General features: G+C 33.4%; 1 protein-coding gene and 2 pseudogenes across 5 annotated transcripts in view; 1 reads left to right on the top strand and 2 right to left on the bottom strand.

Moving 5' to 3' along the window:
• The window catches only part of STRN3 (striatin 3), a 77,943-nt gene that overhangs the window by 11,934 nt on the left and 47,078 nt on the right, over positions 1-18,931 (top strand). The window lies entirely within an intron of this gene.
• Positions 12,216-12,810, bottom strand: LOC120608567 (60S ribosomal protein L15-like; annotated as a pseudogene).
• On the bottom strand, positions 17,579-17,692 carry LOC120608625 (uncharacterized; annotated as a pseudogene).

The raw sequence follows: 18,931 nt of genomic DNA, 5'->3' as shown, positions 1-18,931 counted from the left end.
GTTAAATCACTAATTTTTGCATTTTATGATCATGTAAATAATTTGTGAGTCAAAAAGCATACTGTGAATACTTTGCCTTTTCTCTACATTTTTTGTTTTCCTTGGAATTATTTGCCTCTTTTTTTTATTTGCTTATTTTATGTGTACCTATTGCTATTTTTCCAAAAGGTCCTATACATCCGTCAGGGTTTTCAAACTTGCAAGCACGTTACATCTATCATTTCTGCCTCTTATGTGGAGGGAGTGGAGTGGGATGGCCTTCCAGAGCTTTCAGTTCTCTTGCTTCTCATCTAGAATCGTTCTTAAGACTTATTATAAGACTTGTTATTCTGAAACTTCAGTCTGCTTTTCTCCTGTTTACAGAGTTACTACTCTAAAATTTCCGTTTACTGTTCTCCAGCCGAGATTCCCACCTTCCCTTTTTTCTTTTTTCAACTTGATCTAATTCCGAATCCTTTCTTGGCATTGTCCTTCATTTTGCTGAAGTATGTTATCTGATCATTTCTTGAGAAAAGTTGAATAGCAGGTAGGTTTTAGGGACTTGAATTTTTGAAAAATATCTGTTTTAGTCTCACACTTGATTGGTAGTTTGGCTGGAAGTAAGTTTCCATAAACATTCGAAGGCATTTCTCTTTGAACATGTTCCTTTGAAGGGTTTGATGCTGTTCTGATTCTTGATCCTTTTTTTGTATGCATAAGTTTTTGGAGTATCTTTTGTTTACTCTGGTTTTATTAAATTTCAGGAAAATCATTGTTGGGCACTGAGAGAATTCTTTTATGCCATAGTCTAGTATTTCTCAATAGAGGGCACTGTAGGCATTTAGATGGTACCACTTTTGTGTTGGAGTGTGTTGTGCTTGCAGGGCTCTGAGTATGCTGGCTCCCTGTCATTAAATGCAAGCATAACTGATTAGTTATTGGTACAACTGGAAATGTCCCTAGATACTTCCAAAAACTCCTTGAGAGGTGGGAAGAAGACAGTACTAATCTTTTTTTGAGAAGCATTATTGTAGTCCCAAGCCCTTAGGGCATATTTTCTGTTCAATTGATGATGGACCTGCTGACTTGAAGTTTTTCTTGTTTCCTGTTTCTCATAATTTTTTGGTCTGTTTCCTGAGATAGTTTCTTCAACTGTATTTTTCAATTTTATTAAATTTGTAAAAGCGTTTTCTTGTTTGATTTTTTAATAAGAATGGTATTATGTTTTTATTTAATTCATTTTCTTGAGCACAGAAGAGTTTTTGTTTTCTTGTCCTGAATTTTTAGTTTCCTCTGAGTTTCTTTTTCTCTTGTTCTTTCTTACCTAATTCTTTCCTCAAATATTGATGTAAGTTGACTATCTTCGTATTTAAGAGTGAGATAGTATAAGGCTGGATGGTAGTTATGAGCTTTTTACCCTTAAAACTCATTTTCATTAACAATTATCGAATGACTTTTAATCTGCTTTAGCCTAGCCATAGATTTGTTTTCTTTAATCTTTCATTGTTTATAATTGGTTCTCTTAGCTTATAATTCCCTGAGTTCTGCAGCTAACTTCTTGTGTTGACTTCTCTTAGTCTCAGATGTCTGTCATTGTAATTTTAAAAAGTTTTAGCTGTATAGAGTTTATCATTTTTGTGCTGCATTTTATTTAGAGCCTAACTGCAGGTTAATTAATATTGTGTCTCTGCTGAACTTTTTAGAGTTGGTTTTCTTCGAGTCTTCTGTCAGTTTTTTCCAGAATTCTCTTATATCTTCCATTAGTATAGAGTCACTTTCTCCCTAAATTCTTATCATTTCCACCTTACCAGGCTTAATAAACTTTAAGTCCTTGACTTTCCTTTAGTTGTTTCCCTAGCCATACTCTCTATTTCTAGTTTGTAGTATCCTTGTGTTCCTTGCTGATGTTTTCACCTTTTCTGGTATCCTTAAATTGTAGTTTTTGCAAACCAGGTTTAATTTTGTTAAGTCCTCTAGGCAATGGATATCTCAAGTCTTCAGCTTCTGTTTTGCTTATCTGGTGTAAACAAAAATATGGCATGGGGTACAAATTTCTTTTGATTTAAATTCAGTCTCTAAAGAAAACATTTTCTAAAGTAATTATGTCATTTATGTTGCTTTAATACATGTAAAATACTAGAAATGTATCTTTTTTCCCTGCAATTTTTTTATTATGGTAAATAACAAAACTTATCACCTTAACCATTTTTAGGTAGCACTTCAGTGACATTAGGTCCATTTCTATCGTGCAACCATCACTGCAATTCATCTCCAGAACTCTCTTTATTTTGTAACACTGAAACTCATTAAATAATAACTATCCATTCCCCTGTCCCACCAGTCTCTGGCAACCACCTACTATTCTGCCTTCTGTGTCTAGGAATTCAACTAATCTGGGTACCTCATATAAATGGAATCATTCAGTCTTTGTCTTTCTGTGACTGGTTTCCTTTACCATTATGTCCTCAAAGTTCATTCATGTTGTAGCATGTGTCAGAATTTCCTTCCTTTTTAAGGCTAAAAATATTCTATTGTATATATACACCACAGATTGCTTATCCATTCATCAGTGGATAGACACTTGGGTTGCTTCTGCCTTTTAGCGATTGTGAGTAATGCTGCTAAAATGCATTTACAGATATCTCAAGACTCTGTTTGATAATAAAATTGATAAATTCAATACACAGGTTATAGACTCTTTACATCAGGTATGGTGCTCTTTTCAAAATCTGAGTTCAAGGTATTCTTTTTATTGATTCTTCTAAAGTTTTAACACTTTTTAAGTTATAAGAATGCATGAAATTTGGTGGACAATTTTACACAGTCATGTGACTGCTGATTCAAAGCAAGAGTGCCCAATCAAACTTATCAGAATTCGAATCTGATTTAGATATTAATTTCAACAGAAGCATACAAGGCAGCTAGGTACTCTAAATCTGCAACTCTGCCACCTCCCTCTCTAACTCAGATGTCCTTACCTCCTATTTAACAAAGAAACCCCATCAATTGGGGAGTTCTTTATATTCCTGCTACCAAATCTACAAACAGTACATATGTACACATACCCCTTTCTCTTAGGCTGCTCTTAAAACGGGGGACATTTCTTATAAGGCTTATCTCTACTGGTTGTTCATTCGTTTATTCATCGGTTGTTTATCAAGGACCTACGCAGTAGATGTGTGTGAAGCAGTGGGGATAAAGCTAGAAACAAAGCTCCTGCCTTCTTGGAGCATTAATCCTAGTGTGTAGAAAAAGAAAAGAAAGTTTGTTAGCTGGTGATAAATACCGTAGAGGAAAGTAAAGGAGAGAAGGGTGATAGACACGGAATGGATCTGCGTGTAAGAGATTACTATTTTTAAGCAGGGTCCCTGTGGAAGACCTCACTGCTGAGGATTAGATAACTTTTGTTCCTCTCCTCCTTCCATTACTGCCTTTTTTTTATGTTAAATATTTTCTAGTGTACCATTTTAACTCCTTGTTCTTTTACTGTATATGTTTTTTTTTTTTTAGTTATTTTCTTTATGGTTGTACCAGAGATTATAGTTAACATTTTATCTAGTTTAGATTAATAACAATTTAATTATAGCATACAAAAAATTTTAAAATCAGGTAAGAGAAAAATGTTACAAATATATTTATACTGTTTTTTATAGTTATCTGTGAAGTTACCTATTCTGGTGCTTTGTATTTTTCATGTGGATTTGAATTACTGTTCAATATCCTTTTATTTTAGCTTGGAGGGCTCCTTTTAGTATTTCTTTTAGGGTAAATCTAGTAGTAACAAGCTTTCTCAGTTTTCGTTTATTGGGAATGTTTATTTTTCCTTTAGTTTTGAAGGATATAGAATTCTTGGTAGACAGTCTTTTTCTTTCACGACTTTGAATATGTCATCCCACTGCCTTCATGGTTTCTGATGAGAAAATGGCTGTTAATTTTGGGAGGATCCTTTGTGTTGAGTAACTTTTTTCTATATGTTATCAAGATAATTCTCTTTTTCACTGGCTTTTGGCAGTTTGATTTTGATGTTTGTTTGTGTAGATCTCTTGAATTTACTCTCCTTGAAATTCATTGAGCATCTTAATGTTTTTCAAATATTCTACCCCTTTTTTCTCTCCTCTCCATTACATGTATGTTGGAATTCCTAATGATGTCCTACAGGTTTCTGAGGCTCTGTCCATTTTCCTTCATTCTTTATTCTTTCTGTTCTTGAGACTGGCTGATCTTAGTGGACACATCTTCAAGTTTGCTGATTGTTTCTTCTGCCTGCTCATATTTACTGTTGCACCCCCTGTTGAATTTTTCATTTTATTTACTATATCAAATTTATAATCTCTATTTTGTATTTTTAAAAAATAAAGTTGTTGATAGTCTCATTTTGGCAAGACATTGTTCTCATACTCTCCTTCAGTTTTTTAGACATGGTTTCCTTGATTAGTTTTAACATTTTAAAAAGCTGACTTAAAGTCTTAGTTTAGTAAGTTTAATATTGAGCTTCCTAGGGGACAGTTTTATATTGACTGCCTACCCCACCTTAACACCCGGTATATAGACCATATTTTCTTGTTTTCTTTCATGCTTCATAATTTTTTGTTGGAAACTGGACATTTTAAATAATGTAGCAACTGTAGAAATTAGATTCTCCCTTCTCCTCAGAATTATTTATTGCTGCTATTTATTATTATGTTTAGTGACTTTTGGGAACTAATACTAGAAAGTCTGTATTTTTTTGCTGTATGTGGTTACCGAAGTCTGCTCAGTTAGCTTAGTGGTTAAGCTAATGAATAGGTAGAGATTTCCTTGGATGCCTGGAACATGAAAATCTTCCAGTCTTTGCTGAGGTGTCTGTGTGTGTGTTGTGACATGGCTTTAACACTTAGCCAGACAGTTTACAGCTCTGTCGTCTCCTTTTCATTCAGAGAGTAAAGATTAGCCAGAAGTGAGAGTTTAGGGCCTTCTTAGGTCTTTTTCGAGCATGTGCAAAGGTTACACATGAGTTTAGCCTTCTAGATTTCCATGAATATCTTGGAGCTTTCCAAAGTCTCCCTGGCTATCTCATTCCCAGCTTTTCCTTTTACGCTTTTTTATTATCCGATTGTTTGCCCTAAATATTGTCAATCACCTCAGGCAGCCACAGTGTTTAACAAATGCCTCGGATTGTTTTTGACCAAAGTTACCCAGATAAAAAGCTGTTAGTACTGGATGAGCTCAGAGTCAGGTCAAATAAAGACAGCTTTGCTACTAGAGTCTTCCAGGGAACCATTAGACATGTCAAATGACAGTTCTCTGGGAATGGGACTTTTTAAGGAGTTCCAACCCAGTTCTGCCCCCTGTAGTGACTGTTGATTTTCACATAAAGTGAGTTCTTTAAAAGTTTCTTAATTTTTCTTTAATCGTGGTAATTTTCTTATTTAATGAACCAGTTTTACTAATGAGAAAGCGGTGAAATAAAATTCTCTCAAGTTGTATATGTTTTATTCATAATAAGATGGACAGTTCTTTCTAAAACCAACTGAGTTTTGATGTGTATAAATAATGAGTTAACCATTTTAATATCAGAAATGTCATTATAGAATCCTGAGGTGCTAATCAGAGGGATTGAGATTTATAGTTGGCAGATCTTAGAAAGACATCTAATTCAGCCCTCTCATTTGACAAATGAGGAGGCAGAGGAGGAAAGATAAAGGGTTATTAAGCTAGTGACAAGTAAAGATTAGAATGTAGGTTTCTAAACTCCAGACTAGTGTCTTTTATCAACATTCCTTACTCAGTTTTTTTATAATTTCTAAGAGAATATTAGGATTCTGGAACAGCAAGAGTATTTAATGGCCTTTAAAATCATCTTGTTGGCCCTTGGAACAGTGTTACTATGTAGATGCTTCATTAGCAACAGCAGTAATAATAATAAAGTCAACTTTTCATTACCCCTGAAATTATTGTGGACTGACCAGTCTGATTTATTTTCAACCTTCCTGGAAGATGATTCCACAGATAGCTTTGGAAACTTCTTCCTTGATGGCTGTGAGTTATCAAATAATAGAATTATCTTTTCACTATTTGCTGGCAGGATTATACAATGAACGTGATTTTCAGACGAGGTCTGAAAGTGCTCTAGAATTTAAAAATTTCGAATTTTAGTTTCAATGGTAAATTACCTTAAACATGTTTTGGATCATCTGTATCACAACTGAATATTGTCACTTGACTCTCGGGTTATAATTTGTATTTATTTTTGGTGGTGCCAAATAACACTGTTTGGTTGTTGGGGACTAATATTAAGGAAAAGAATATAGGTAGTCTGAATGAATAAGATGCTTTTGAGTTAAGTAAAGACCAAATGATTTTCTAGCATGTGGAATTAATGTTTCATAATAGTGTGAAACAGAAAAATTGCATGTCTTGACATGGGGCATTTAGTAGTACAGGCAGTCCAAACTTGCAGTTTACGGTAGTGCAGTGAGTACCATTTTTATGTCGTGAGCAGAGATTTAAATTCAGCAAAACCAGCCATTCATTCTTTCAAGTGTTCTCGTTAAATTGAATTTTGTTTGGAAGTTTTGTACTTAGTTTTTAGTTTATTTGGTTTTATGTTTATGTAAGATCTGTATGCATAAAGAATTTGCCTAAAGATTTATGTTTGCCTAGGTTTAAATAGGGTTAAGGTAAAAATTTATGTAAATATTAGAAACTGAGGACCATTTTTCCTTTTAAAGAGGTCTATATATTAGTGAAATTTGAGAATCTGTGTCTCCAGAGTTCTAAGTTAAAGCAGTTGATGTTAGACCACCTAAAGGTACCCACTTTAAATATATGAAAGTTATAATGAATGTGCCGGTCATTTTTTACACGCGTGTGTGTAGACAAGGAAGGAGGAAAGGGAAGATTTTTGTGTGCAAGAAAAATATTTTTAAGTTATAACAATAGGACTTATATTTTGTTGTTGTTGAGCTTTCTCTATACTATTATCTTCACGATTATATTCGAGAATGACCAAAAGTGTTCTTCATAAACATTTTTAGTGTCTCTATATGATATTATTTTTAGTGGTATTTTCTAATAAGCCCTTTCACAATTTGGCTTCTGCTTACCTTTCAGCTTTATCTCCCTTGTATCTCTTCTCCTCCTCAGTCTCTCTACTCTCCAAACATATACAAACATGCCTTGGAGATATAGCACGTTTGGTTCCAGATCACTGTAATAAAGCGAGCGTTGCAATATAGTGAGTCATAATTACTTGATTGGCTATAGCTTAAGGGGTTACATTATTTGGGAAAGCCTAGTTGGCTGTTTGTTATTAGTTGTCCTTAGGTTTTGATTTGTTAACCTTTCAGGCATTTGCATACAGGCTTAGGTTTTGGTTTGCTTATGTAGGTTACTAAGGCATTAAAGCCAACTCAGTCTAAAGGCCTCCTTGTTTAATTTAACAAGGTTGAATGATAGATGATAGGACCATATCTGGTCAAAGGCTGATGAAAAAGGAGCCTAGGAATACTGCTAACTTAACCCTGAAGCAGCTGATTAGATTGTGGTTAGTATCTTATATTAGTCAGGGGTAAGATACATCATAATTATCTTAATTTTAATCCCAATTCCTTTCTTTTTCAGTATTGTCAGATGAAATTCGTGCAGTGTCAGTTTTAGGGAGACAGTTACGGTTACATTTTCTGGCACTTCTTATATACACTAAAAGGTTAAGTTAAAATATCAAGTGTGTGGTATCTCTTAAGAGTCACAGTATCCTTGAAAACGCTGCCTAGAGTACTCTAACACTCTAATATGCTCTCACATCACTTCTTTTTAGCTCCTTGGGTCATTGGGCCAGGATTTTTGGGGGGAGAATTGGGTAGAAATATGTACCAAGTTTCATGTTGTGTTGTGTGTCTTAATGGTGATACTATAAATAGTCAAAACATGGATCAGCATTACATATGTTTATGTAAGGATCTGAAAGATTCTTCTTAATATATTTTCCTATATAAGTGTGTATGAAACACTTAACAGCCAGTACTAAAGATCATCTCTTATTATATTTTATACATAATAAATAAGTTTTCATGAATTGCATTCATTTTTTAAAGAGTTTAAGTTAGTTCCATAAAAAAGAAACATCCTAGGAATTTCTATATGCTAGCTCTCATCTATTTATATCATTAAAGTATCCTTCACTTTTAAAGAGTGCAACAAATTAAGCTATTAGAATTCCCTCTGTCAAAATTGTTTGAGCAGTGTACTCATTTTAATTGTTATATTTATGAATGGTTTTAACATGAGCTAATAAGAAATTATGTGAATATTTTTTCCCTAGATATTTAGAGGTCATCCTTTTTGAAAAGATAATTAAGTGGCATAACAACTATAAGTTTTAAATCTTCTTAAGGATTTTTCATGAAGAGAAGTAAATTTAAAACTTTTATAGGCCTTTCTTGTGGGAAGATGGTATTGAATTCCAGAGAACTCAAATCCAGGGTATCTTGCCCTGCCGACGGCTGTAATAGGTATGAGCCAGATCAGACGTCCTATTTGGGGGAAACTTTTATTAAGTAATAATGTTTATGTGAACTGTTAAAGGGAATTTCCAAAAATAATTATTGTTTGCCTCATTGACTTTCTTAAGGTTAGTTAATATATATCAGGAATTGTGTTCAGATTGTTTTCCTTGGAAATTTAAAAATCTAGGTTAAACCGTACATTGGTAGGATTTAGTACTATAACAATAAATGCAGCTATAAACACTTAACTCCTAAATTAAGATTCTTTTAATTTATTCATGTTAAGTTCGTTAAATGTCAAGTATTATTTTTTTGCTTTTGATCATTAATGTACTGAATTATTACATAGATTAGATAAACAGAATTTCTGGAATCGCAAACATACTGAACCAAAGTGAATTTTTCCTTTATGCATGTGAAAAACCTCTTTGCATTTTTTAAGAGTAATGTCATTTATCATAGATGGATTAAGTACTTCCAGGTTTGAGATTCAGCAAGGGATTGTGCATATATAGTCATTCCCATATTTTACAGTTGAGAATACTGAAAAACTGTAATTATGACTTCAGTTATTAAGCAACAAGTATTTATTAAGTTTTTACATATGCCAGGCTCTGTCCTGGGTAATAGGAATACATAGGTGAACAAAAGACAAATTTTTGTACTTCTATGGAACTTATACTCTAGTAGCATATATCTAATTAGTGGCACAACAAGGACAGTTGATTTGGTTTAGTATTCCATTTTCTTAGGAAGAAATTGGGCTGGTAAATTATTTTTCACCCTGCTTGCCAGTTCAGATTGTTTTGTCATGGCTGCCTACAGCCTAAATTACGTTAAGAATTCTTTTCTAACTCTGAGACAAAGTTATTGATGTCGGCTTTTGGTTTGGGAGAGGAATTGGTAGCATCCTGAGATTATCAACCCTGCCCTTATCTCTCTAGCTGATTTTCTCTCCCCATTCTTTTTAGCAGCTTTATAGTTTATAGATTTGGTGAGCAGAAGGTCTCTGGAGTGAGATAGACCTATTCAAGTCTTCAAGTCTTAGTGCCTCCACTGCTATTCTTGTGATAGTGACCAAGTTACTTTACCTCTTTGTACCCCTTTTGTCTCTTCTGTAAAGTGGGGGAAATAATACTAACTCATAGGATCATTATGAGGAATAAGTAAGTGCGTACACTTAAATACTTAAAACTGTTTGGCACGTAGTATACTTGACAAATATTTGTGATAGTTACTATTTACAGTAACTTTTCATTTACAATTCTCAAGTCCAAAAGTTATGCAAATCAAAAGGTTTTTGTTAACCATTTGATGGCAGAAACCTTATCTGAAGTTTCAGGTTTATCCCATTTACTGAAAACTCATATATTTTGTTGTATTTGTTTGATTTTGTTATTGCCACAATTTGCATTGGATTGGGGTGTTATGTAATATGTGGTATATACACTTTACTAATAATTTCCAGAACATATCTGGCCTAAAGGGTTTTGGTAGAGAAATTTGGACATCTGCTGAAAATTATACTACCTAGCTAAGTCTTTTTCTCAAGATTTGTAATGATTTTAAATAGCTTTCCTGTTCAGTAATTGCTGTAATTGATGACTCAAAATGCTTTGAGTTTTAAGAGAAAGAGTAATAAATTAATCTAAGCTGTTGTTCTTGAAAACTTGCTTATAGAATTATTTTTTATTATTTGTAACCTGTTAATATTTATTATGAAATTTGAAATATCTCTTGGGGTTTTAAAAATGGGTTTCAAGAAACATGCCAGTCATGAGAACGTAAGTTTGCCCTCCAATCACAAGAAAGGTATTTTTCCTCCCCTTTAATTGTAAAGTGCTATGAAAACCATTTTGTTATTTTTTGATAATACAGTAATCTTTCATTTAGTCAGCATTCTCATTATTGGTTTCCCCAAAGAATCTCATCACACGAAAAGCTGAAAGTCATTTAAAGGATGCCTCTTCTACTTAGTCAATTTTTGAAAAATTTATACCCATATTCCAAAAATAACTTCCTTCTCTTTTCAAAGATACATAAATAACAATAAAATGTATTAGAAGTAACAGAGTCTATTTATTCTTAGCTTAGACATGATTTGGTTGGTTTAAAGCAAACCAACTATTGCTATGTAAAATGACATTGTGATTTTAGAGGATGGTGGTGGTATTTTTATTAAATTTTGTTTTAGTTTTTATTATAAATAGAAGAGCTAAAATATAGATTTTTTTTTTTTTTTTTAGTTTAACTGATATTCCTTTAATTGAACCAACCTCTACATACAAAATAGATGATTTAAGATTTTTGAATGGAAAAAAATTTTGGTTTCAGGAGGTTTTATGAGTCTGCTACATGTTTTCTGGAAATCCTTTAACTGGGCATTTTAAGACCCCAGAAGAAAATAGGAGAAAAATTAGTTGAAAGAAACTAGCAGTTAGATTTTTGAATCCAACTACCTATTCTTTTTCTTTTTTTTTTCTTTTTAATAAGTTTATTGGGGTCAAGTTACCTATTCTTAAGTAAGCAAATCCAGAATTGGAAATTGGGGCAATTCCTCGTCTGAGTTTCCTACACACACTAACTCATCCTAGAAAACAATGTTGTGCTTTGCTCTAAGGTGGGCACACTGAAAGCATGGAAAGTTTGTGGAATGGTAAGAATTTTGAGGGTAGTTTGAGCAGGGATGAGAAAAATAACTAGACAGTGCATAAAGTTAGATCAGAAACCATGAATTTGTATTGACACCAACTACATGACTTTTCTCAATAGCCTTATGGGAATAATGGAGAAAGTGGATTGACCCAAGATGACTTGTTAGACTGATTGGACTAAGTAATGAGGTACTTTTAAGTAAAGCCAACCACATTTTCCCCCCTAAAGTGGCTAGAGGGTTCATAATGGTCACAAATTAACACAACAAACTTTAAGGCTAATAATTTTTTCTCATTTACCTTATGTTTAATTTCCATCAGTTTCAATATATGCCAGTGTAATTAACTCTGCATGAAATTCAGTATTCTGCATATCCTATGGAGTCATGGGATTGAACCAGGAGCCACCTTCTTTTATGTGAACTTCAGTGGTACTGTGGAGACCAAACCAATTTTATTTAGGTTAACCAGGATGTTTCATTTGTAGGAGAACCCTCTTGCAACAGGATTGTTCAATTTTCCTAATAATGGTGGCATTCTTTTAAACTTCTTTCATTTCAGCAGCAGTAGTTTTATAAATAGAATATTAGGCTAAATCTAAAAATGTGGGACTCCTAGTCAGCTTTCATTTCTCTACATATGATCATGAGAATAGATTAGGATATCCTTCACATTTTCAAGCAAAACACAATTTAAAATATTTGTGCTTGCCAAACTCCAAAAAATAGCTCCTTGAGGATAAACCAGAAGAGCATTGCATTACCCCAGTAATGCTATAGTTTCATCATACACACCAATAAATCTACATGACTAGTTCTGTACTCCTTTTTCACAGAATTTATTTTACACCTATTATATCAAACAGCATTTTAAACACTGACATATAAACTCCTTAATAAGATAAAGCAGACAAAAATGTTTATGAGAAACAAGATATACCATCACTTAGTCTTCAAACATTATTGCACTTTCATAATTTGACAGTTCATTCATGAAAAAATCTGCAGACAACTAGTTTTAACAGACAACACTTTTAAATAGACATGACTGCCCTAAATTGTTTATTAAGTAAGAATTTTAACAAACATTACTTACATTAGCGATGGAGCTGGAAAGTATGGCGTCTTCTCCAAGCTACGAGGCGAGAACCACCAATAATGTGGTGGAACTTGGGGCCCTTTCCGAGGCCACGGCTCTTGTGGCCTGCAGACATCCGCCTTCGCATCTTCTGTGCTTGTGGACTGGTTGGGTGTCAGGATTCCATCTGATAGCTTTATGGGATGGATCAATGAGGTTAACCTCAAAGAATTTGTATGTGGAATCTTCACCAATTCAGTAAGAATTCAGGACTCTTGGAGCCCCACAGTGGCGTCCAGCTTGCTCCTCAGCAACAGACCGAAGGCTTCAAGCATACTTTATCTGGTTAACACCATGACGGACAGGCTTGCCATAGATCGCACCCTTAGGAACTGGGCGTTTGTGGCCACCGTAGGCACATGAATCCGATATATGACATAACTTTACTTGGCCTTTTATCCCAGCCTGCACATTTTATTGGGCTGGGTGGGGTATAGGGTCCTGTGGATCACAGAGAGCTAGCGGTAGTGCCAGCAGAGCACCCTGAGAAGAAAGCACATTGCTTCAGACTGCTTTTTCCTCCATAGCTCCTGGAAGTACTTGTAAGTGCTCATCTTGGCTTACCTGATGGCTTCACCCAGATGGAAAGGAAAGAGCCTTTCTCATACCAATAATAGAGATTTTATTTGCCTCTGGAAATCTTAGTATTTTGTTAGTGTTTCTCTTTTCCCTGGAATTCTTAGCTAGGTATAAAATTGGAAAATGAAAATATTTATAGGCTATATATTTAAGCAAGCTTTTTATTCTTCTTGAAAGGAGTATGCCTTTTGCATGCACTTTAAGTGGGGAACTGATTGTATTACTAGATGTTTATACAGATTTCTATGCAGTGTGCCTCAGCACACTAAATTATGAGGCTAAGTGTGTGTATGAGTTTAAAATCTAAGCTCCTTGATGATTCTCTTAGCTAGGTTTTCAAACCTTTGTGTGATACGGATTTTTTTGGGGTATTTTATGTTTTATATAAAATGCCAGTGAGCTGGTTGACTCTATATACTTATAGTTTAAATTATTTACAGCTGAACCTTGCTTTACCTGAAGTATTTAAGTGCTTGGAATAGAATCACGTGTATAATTTCAGTTGACCATTAAGGGGAGAGGATACTAACATTTATTGATAGCCCACTACTTTAAATAGTGGTGTTAAGAATTTATTTATTGGTTGTTATAACCTGATTTTTCCTTTACTTTCCTTCCAAACCTAAAATATTTAACACAATTTTGTTAATTCCTTGGATGTTAAAGTTCTCCAGTGGTGGTGTAGTTTTTAAATATCTCAGTTTTCCAATAGTTCTAAAGAATGTCTTAAAATCATTAAATAAAATTCATTTATAGCTAGTGTTTGTGTTTAGTTTAAATTTTGTTTAAAATAAGAAAACTTACAGTAAAACATTTTATTAAGTAATTTATTTTGTTGTTTTAAGCGAGATAATCTTATTTTAGAAATATCGGAAACCAGTAATTGTGAAATAACTTTAGACTGATATTAGCTGAATTAGTGTTGATCATTTTGCACTGGAGACATTTGCTGTTAAAAGTTACCTGTTGTTAGTATTAACTAATTTTTTTAGATTGTCATGTTATAACCACATCCTGATTGTTGAATAAACTCAAGAGATAAATAAAATAAGGGCCAGTGAATACCTTCACCTATGTTCAAAAGAAGAGACATTATCTTAAAAATCAGTAATAAGATTTTTTACTCCAAATTAACTGAGATTGGATATGGAAACATTTATAAAAGTTCATTTTTGCTTGTACAGTATATTTGTAATAATGAATTTCAGGTTAATTATCTATGTACTTTTATACCCTTGAAGTCAAATAATTAGGAACATGTTAAAATTAGTTGAGTTTTGCAATAAAAAAAAAATTAAAAAATGTGGTTCTTAAAGTTCTTCCGTTACTGAAGTTACTGCATATTTTATTGTAGAATGTTTTATTCCTTGTAATTAAGGACCTAGATCTTTGACTTTATCTTTATAATAAAATGTACTCCTTATTTCTAACCCTTAAGAGCGAGATTAATTTTTTAAACATTTTAAAATTGTGAAATATAATTAATATACAAAAAGTGTATAAAACATAATCACACAGTTTAACCAGTTATAAAGAGAACAACCATTATATCACTCTTGGAGAGGTCAAGATATAGAGCATTGCCAACACCCCAGAAGCCTTACAACCTGCCCCTTTCAAATGACACTGCCTCCTTCTCACATAAGGATAACCAGTATTCTGACATTTTGTAGAATTGTTTCTTTGTTATCTAGGTGTGCATTGCTCATTAGTTTAGTTTTTGCTTAATAGTGAGCACTCTGTAAGTGGAATCATATACATGTTGTCTCATGTCTTGCTTTTTTCCTAACATTATCTTGGTTCATCTGCATTGTGTGTAGCTGTCATTTATTTTCTGTACTGTGTAGGATTTCATTGTACTCATATACCACAATTTATGTTTTTTAATTGATGGATATTTAGATTGCAGTCTTTGGCTACTATAAAAAATGGTCCTGTGAATATTTTATTATGTCTCCTAGTATGCACATCCATACACGCATTTCTTTTGGATATATGTCTAGCAATTTTTTGGTTTTAATGTATCTTCAACTTTAATAGATAATGCAAAACTTTTCCAAAGAGGCTATACCAGTTTATGGCCCGTAAGTTGTTTATGAGACTATAGGTTGATTCATATCTTCCTCAACAAATAGTGCTGTTAAATTTTTTTTTTTTAGCCAATCTGGTATTGTTACTATATTGTATTTTTAATTTTACTTCTCTGAATACTATTAGGTTAAGAACTGTTTTATATCTTGATTGGCCATTTCAATACCTTGTGATCTGGTAGTGTAAGTCTTTTTACAATATTTCCATCAGGCTGTCTGTTTTTATTAGGCGGTTTATCATTTTGAAGAGTAGATAGAAATTATATTTATGAGCCCATCCTCCGCTATATGTTTTGCAAATATCTTCCATGTAGTTTGCCTTTTTTAAAAAAAACTTAATTTTTTAAAAATACTTTTTAAAAAATTGCATTAAAAAGCATTTACCATCTTAACCATGTTTAGGTGTACAATTAGTAGTGTAATGTATAGTCACATTGTTGTGAAACAAATCTCCAGAACTTTTTAATCTCGCAAATCTGAAACATTAAACCCATTAAAAACATCAATTCCTTACCTCTACCTCCCTAGTAACCACCATTCTGCTTTCTGTTTCTATCAATTTGACCACTTTTGAGACCTCATAGAAGTGGATTCATGTAGTAGTTGACTTTTTGTGACTGCCTTATTTGATATAGCATGTTATTGTAGCATGTGACAAGATTTCCTTGCTTTTTAAGGCCGAATAATTTTTTTTTTTTTTTGTATGTATATACCACATTTTGTTGATCCATTCATCCACTGATGGATAGTTGGGTTGCTTCTACCTCTTGGCTGTTGTGAATAGGGCTGCTATGAATATGGATGTGCAGATACCTCTTCAAGACCCTGCTTTCAATTCTTTTGGATAAAGTGCATAATTTAAGGTTTGTTCTGTGTTGTACTCGTTTATGGGTTTTGACAAAGCATAATATTATGGATCCACAATATCATACAGAATATGTAGTTTCACCACCTCTAAAAATTCCCTACGCTCACCTGTTTGTCTTCCTTACCCCCAAATTTGTGGCCACCACTGGTGTATTTTGCTGTCTGTAGTTTTGCCTTTTCTAGAATGTCTTATAGTTTGAATCATGCAGTATGTAAATTTTTCAGACTGGCTTCTTTCATTTAGGAATATACATTTAAGTTTCCTCCTTGTCTTTTCATGGCTTGATAGATCGTTCCTTTTCATTAATGAATAATAGTCCCATGTATGAATATACCACAGATTGTTTAACCATTGATCTATTGAAGGATATCTTGGTCAATTCCAAGTTTTGGCAGTTATGAATAAGGCAGGTTGGAACATTCAGGTACAGATTTTTTTGGACACGGATTTTCGGTTAATTTATATAGGTACCAAAGAACTTGATTGCTGGATCTTATGGTAAGAGTATGTTTAGTTTGTAATAAACTGCCAAAGAGTATTCTAAAGTGGCTGTACTATTTTGCATTTCCCCAGATGTGAATGACAGTGTTATTTCACATCTTGGTCAGCGTTTTGAATTTCAGCCATTCTAATGGATGTGCAGTGGTATCTCATCGTTTTAATTTGCATTTTCCTGATAACAGTGATTTTGTGGAGCATATTTTTATACGCTTAATTTGCCATCCATATCTCTTTGGCGAGGTGTCCATATCTTTTGCCTTTTTAAAAATTGGGTCGTTAATATGAGTTGGATATTAATAGTTGTTTTAAGAATTCTTTGGTATTTTGGAAATATTTTCTCCCAGTCTGGTGTGTATTTTCATTCTTTTAATAGTGTCTTTTCCAGAAAACAAGTGTTTTCAATTTTAATAAAATCCAGTTTATCAATTTTTTTCATGCTTTTGGTTTTTGTATTTAGAAACTCATCCCCAAACCTAAGGTGACCTAGATTTTCTCCTGTGTTATCTTCTAGAAGTTTAATAGTTTTGTACTGTACATTTAATATATATTATATATTTTAATGTATATATATATATGCACATAGTATAGTTTAAATGTATGTATTTTATATATGGGGAGAGGTAGGGAGAGAGAGACAGCTACATAGATACAGTGAGTAAGTCTTTAAGTCTGGCAGTGTCAATCTTCTGACTTTGTTGCTCTTCCATATTATGTTGGCTATTCTGGGTCTTTTGCCTTTTGCATAAAGTGTAGAATCAATTTTTCCATATCCACAAAATAATTGGTATTTTTGTTGCTGGGCTTTTCCTTGGGATTGCATTGAATCTACAGATCAAGTTGGGAAGACTTGACATCTCAAAGTACCAAGTCTTTCTATCCATGTAATATACATACATGGAATATTGCTTATTTAGATCTTTGATTTCTTTCAGCAGATTTTTTTTTTTGTATATTTCCTTATAGATCCTTGTGCATCTTTTGTTAGCTTTATATCTACATTTTTTTAGTTCTAATGGGATTTTCTAATATAAATGTATTTTTAGTTTCACTTTCAAATTCCAGTTATTCATTGCTGATATATAGGAAGGCAGTTAACTTTTGTATATTAATCTTGTATCTTACAACCTTGCTATAATTGCTTATTAGATCCAGGAGTTTTTTTATTGTTGTTGTTGTTGATGATGTTGTTAATTCTTTAGAATTTTCTATGTAGACAGTTGTGCCATCTGCAGACAGTCTTATTTCTTCCCTCTCAATCTGTATACTTTAAATTTCTTTCTCTTTTTTTTAATGGAGCACTTCACAGATTTATGTAACATCCTTGTACAGGGGCCATGCTAATCCTCTGTGTATCATTCCAGTTAAAATGTTCTTCTTGTCTGTTGCATTAGCTAGGACTTTGAGTGTGATGTTGAGTAAGAGTGGGGAAAGGGGCCATCCTTTCCTTGTTCCCAATATTAGGAGGGAAAGCATCTAGTTTCTATTAAATAGGATACTTAGCAGTAGGTTTTTGGTAGATGACCTTTATCAAGTTGCAAATGTTCCTATTATTAGATTGCTGAGGGGTTTTGTCATGGTGTTCGAGTTTGTCACATGCTTTTTCTGAATCTTAATATGGTCATATGCTTTTTCTTTTTTAACCTGTTTAGCCAATTAATGATATTGATTACATTAACAGACTTTGAGATGTTGAGCCAGCCTTGCATACCTGAAATAACCTGAAATGACTCTTATTTGTTATGTAATATTCTCTCTCTTCACATGTACGTGCACGCACAGACGGGTGTGTGTGTGTGTGTGCTGCGCGTGTGTGTGTGTGTGTGTAGAGAGAGAGGGAGTGTGTTAGATTCAATTTGTTAATATTTTGTGGAAGATTTTCACATCTGTGTTCATGAGAGATGTTGGTCGGTGGTTTTCCTTTCTTGTGATATCTAGTTTTGGTATTAGGGTCATGCTGACTTACATTAGCAAGTGTACCCTCTGCTTCTATTTCCTAAATAGATGTAGAGAATTGGTATCATTTCTTCCTTAGATGTTTGGTAGAATTCACCAGTGAACCCATCAGGGCCTAGTGCCTTCTGGTTTGGAAAATTATTAATTATTGGTTCAGTTTCTTTAATAGAGGGCTATTCAAATGATCTGTTTCTCCTGTGTGAATTTTGGTAGATTGTATCTTCCAAGTAATTAGTCCATTTCATCTGAGTTACCAAATTTGTGGGCATAGATTCCTCAGAAACTTAGAACTACCATATTACATAGCAATTCTACTTCTGGGTATTTATCCAAATAAATTGAAAACACTAATTCAAAAATATATATACACCCCTGTATTCACTGAAGCATTACTTAAAATAGCCATGATATGGAAGCACTTAAGTACCTATTGATAGGTTAATGGATAAAGAAGACGTAGAAGTATATGCGTGCACACACACACACACACACACACACACACACAGTGGGATATTACTCAGCCATAAAAAAAAAGAATGAAGTCTTGACATTTGCCAAAAAACAGGGATGGACCTAGAGGGTATTATACTAAGTGAAATAAGTCAGAGAAAGACAAATACAGTATGTTTTCACTTATATGTGGAATCTAAAAAAGCAAAATAAATGAACAAAGCAGAAACAGAC

Source organism: Pteropus medius, unplaced genomic scaffold (assembly GCF_902729225.1).
Source record: "Pteropus medius unplaced genomic scaffold, Ma_sr-lr_union100, whole genome shotgun sequence".
NCBI lineage: Eukaryota > Metazoa > Chordata > Mammalia > Chiroptera > Pteropodidae > Pteropus > Pteropus medius.
The sequence above is the reverse complement of the archived record's forward strand: the minus strand, read 5'-3'. Positions and strand labels throughout refer to the sequence as shown.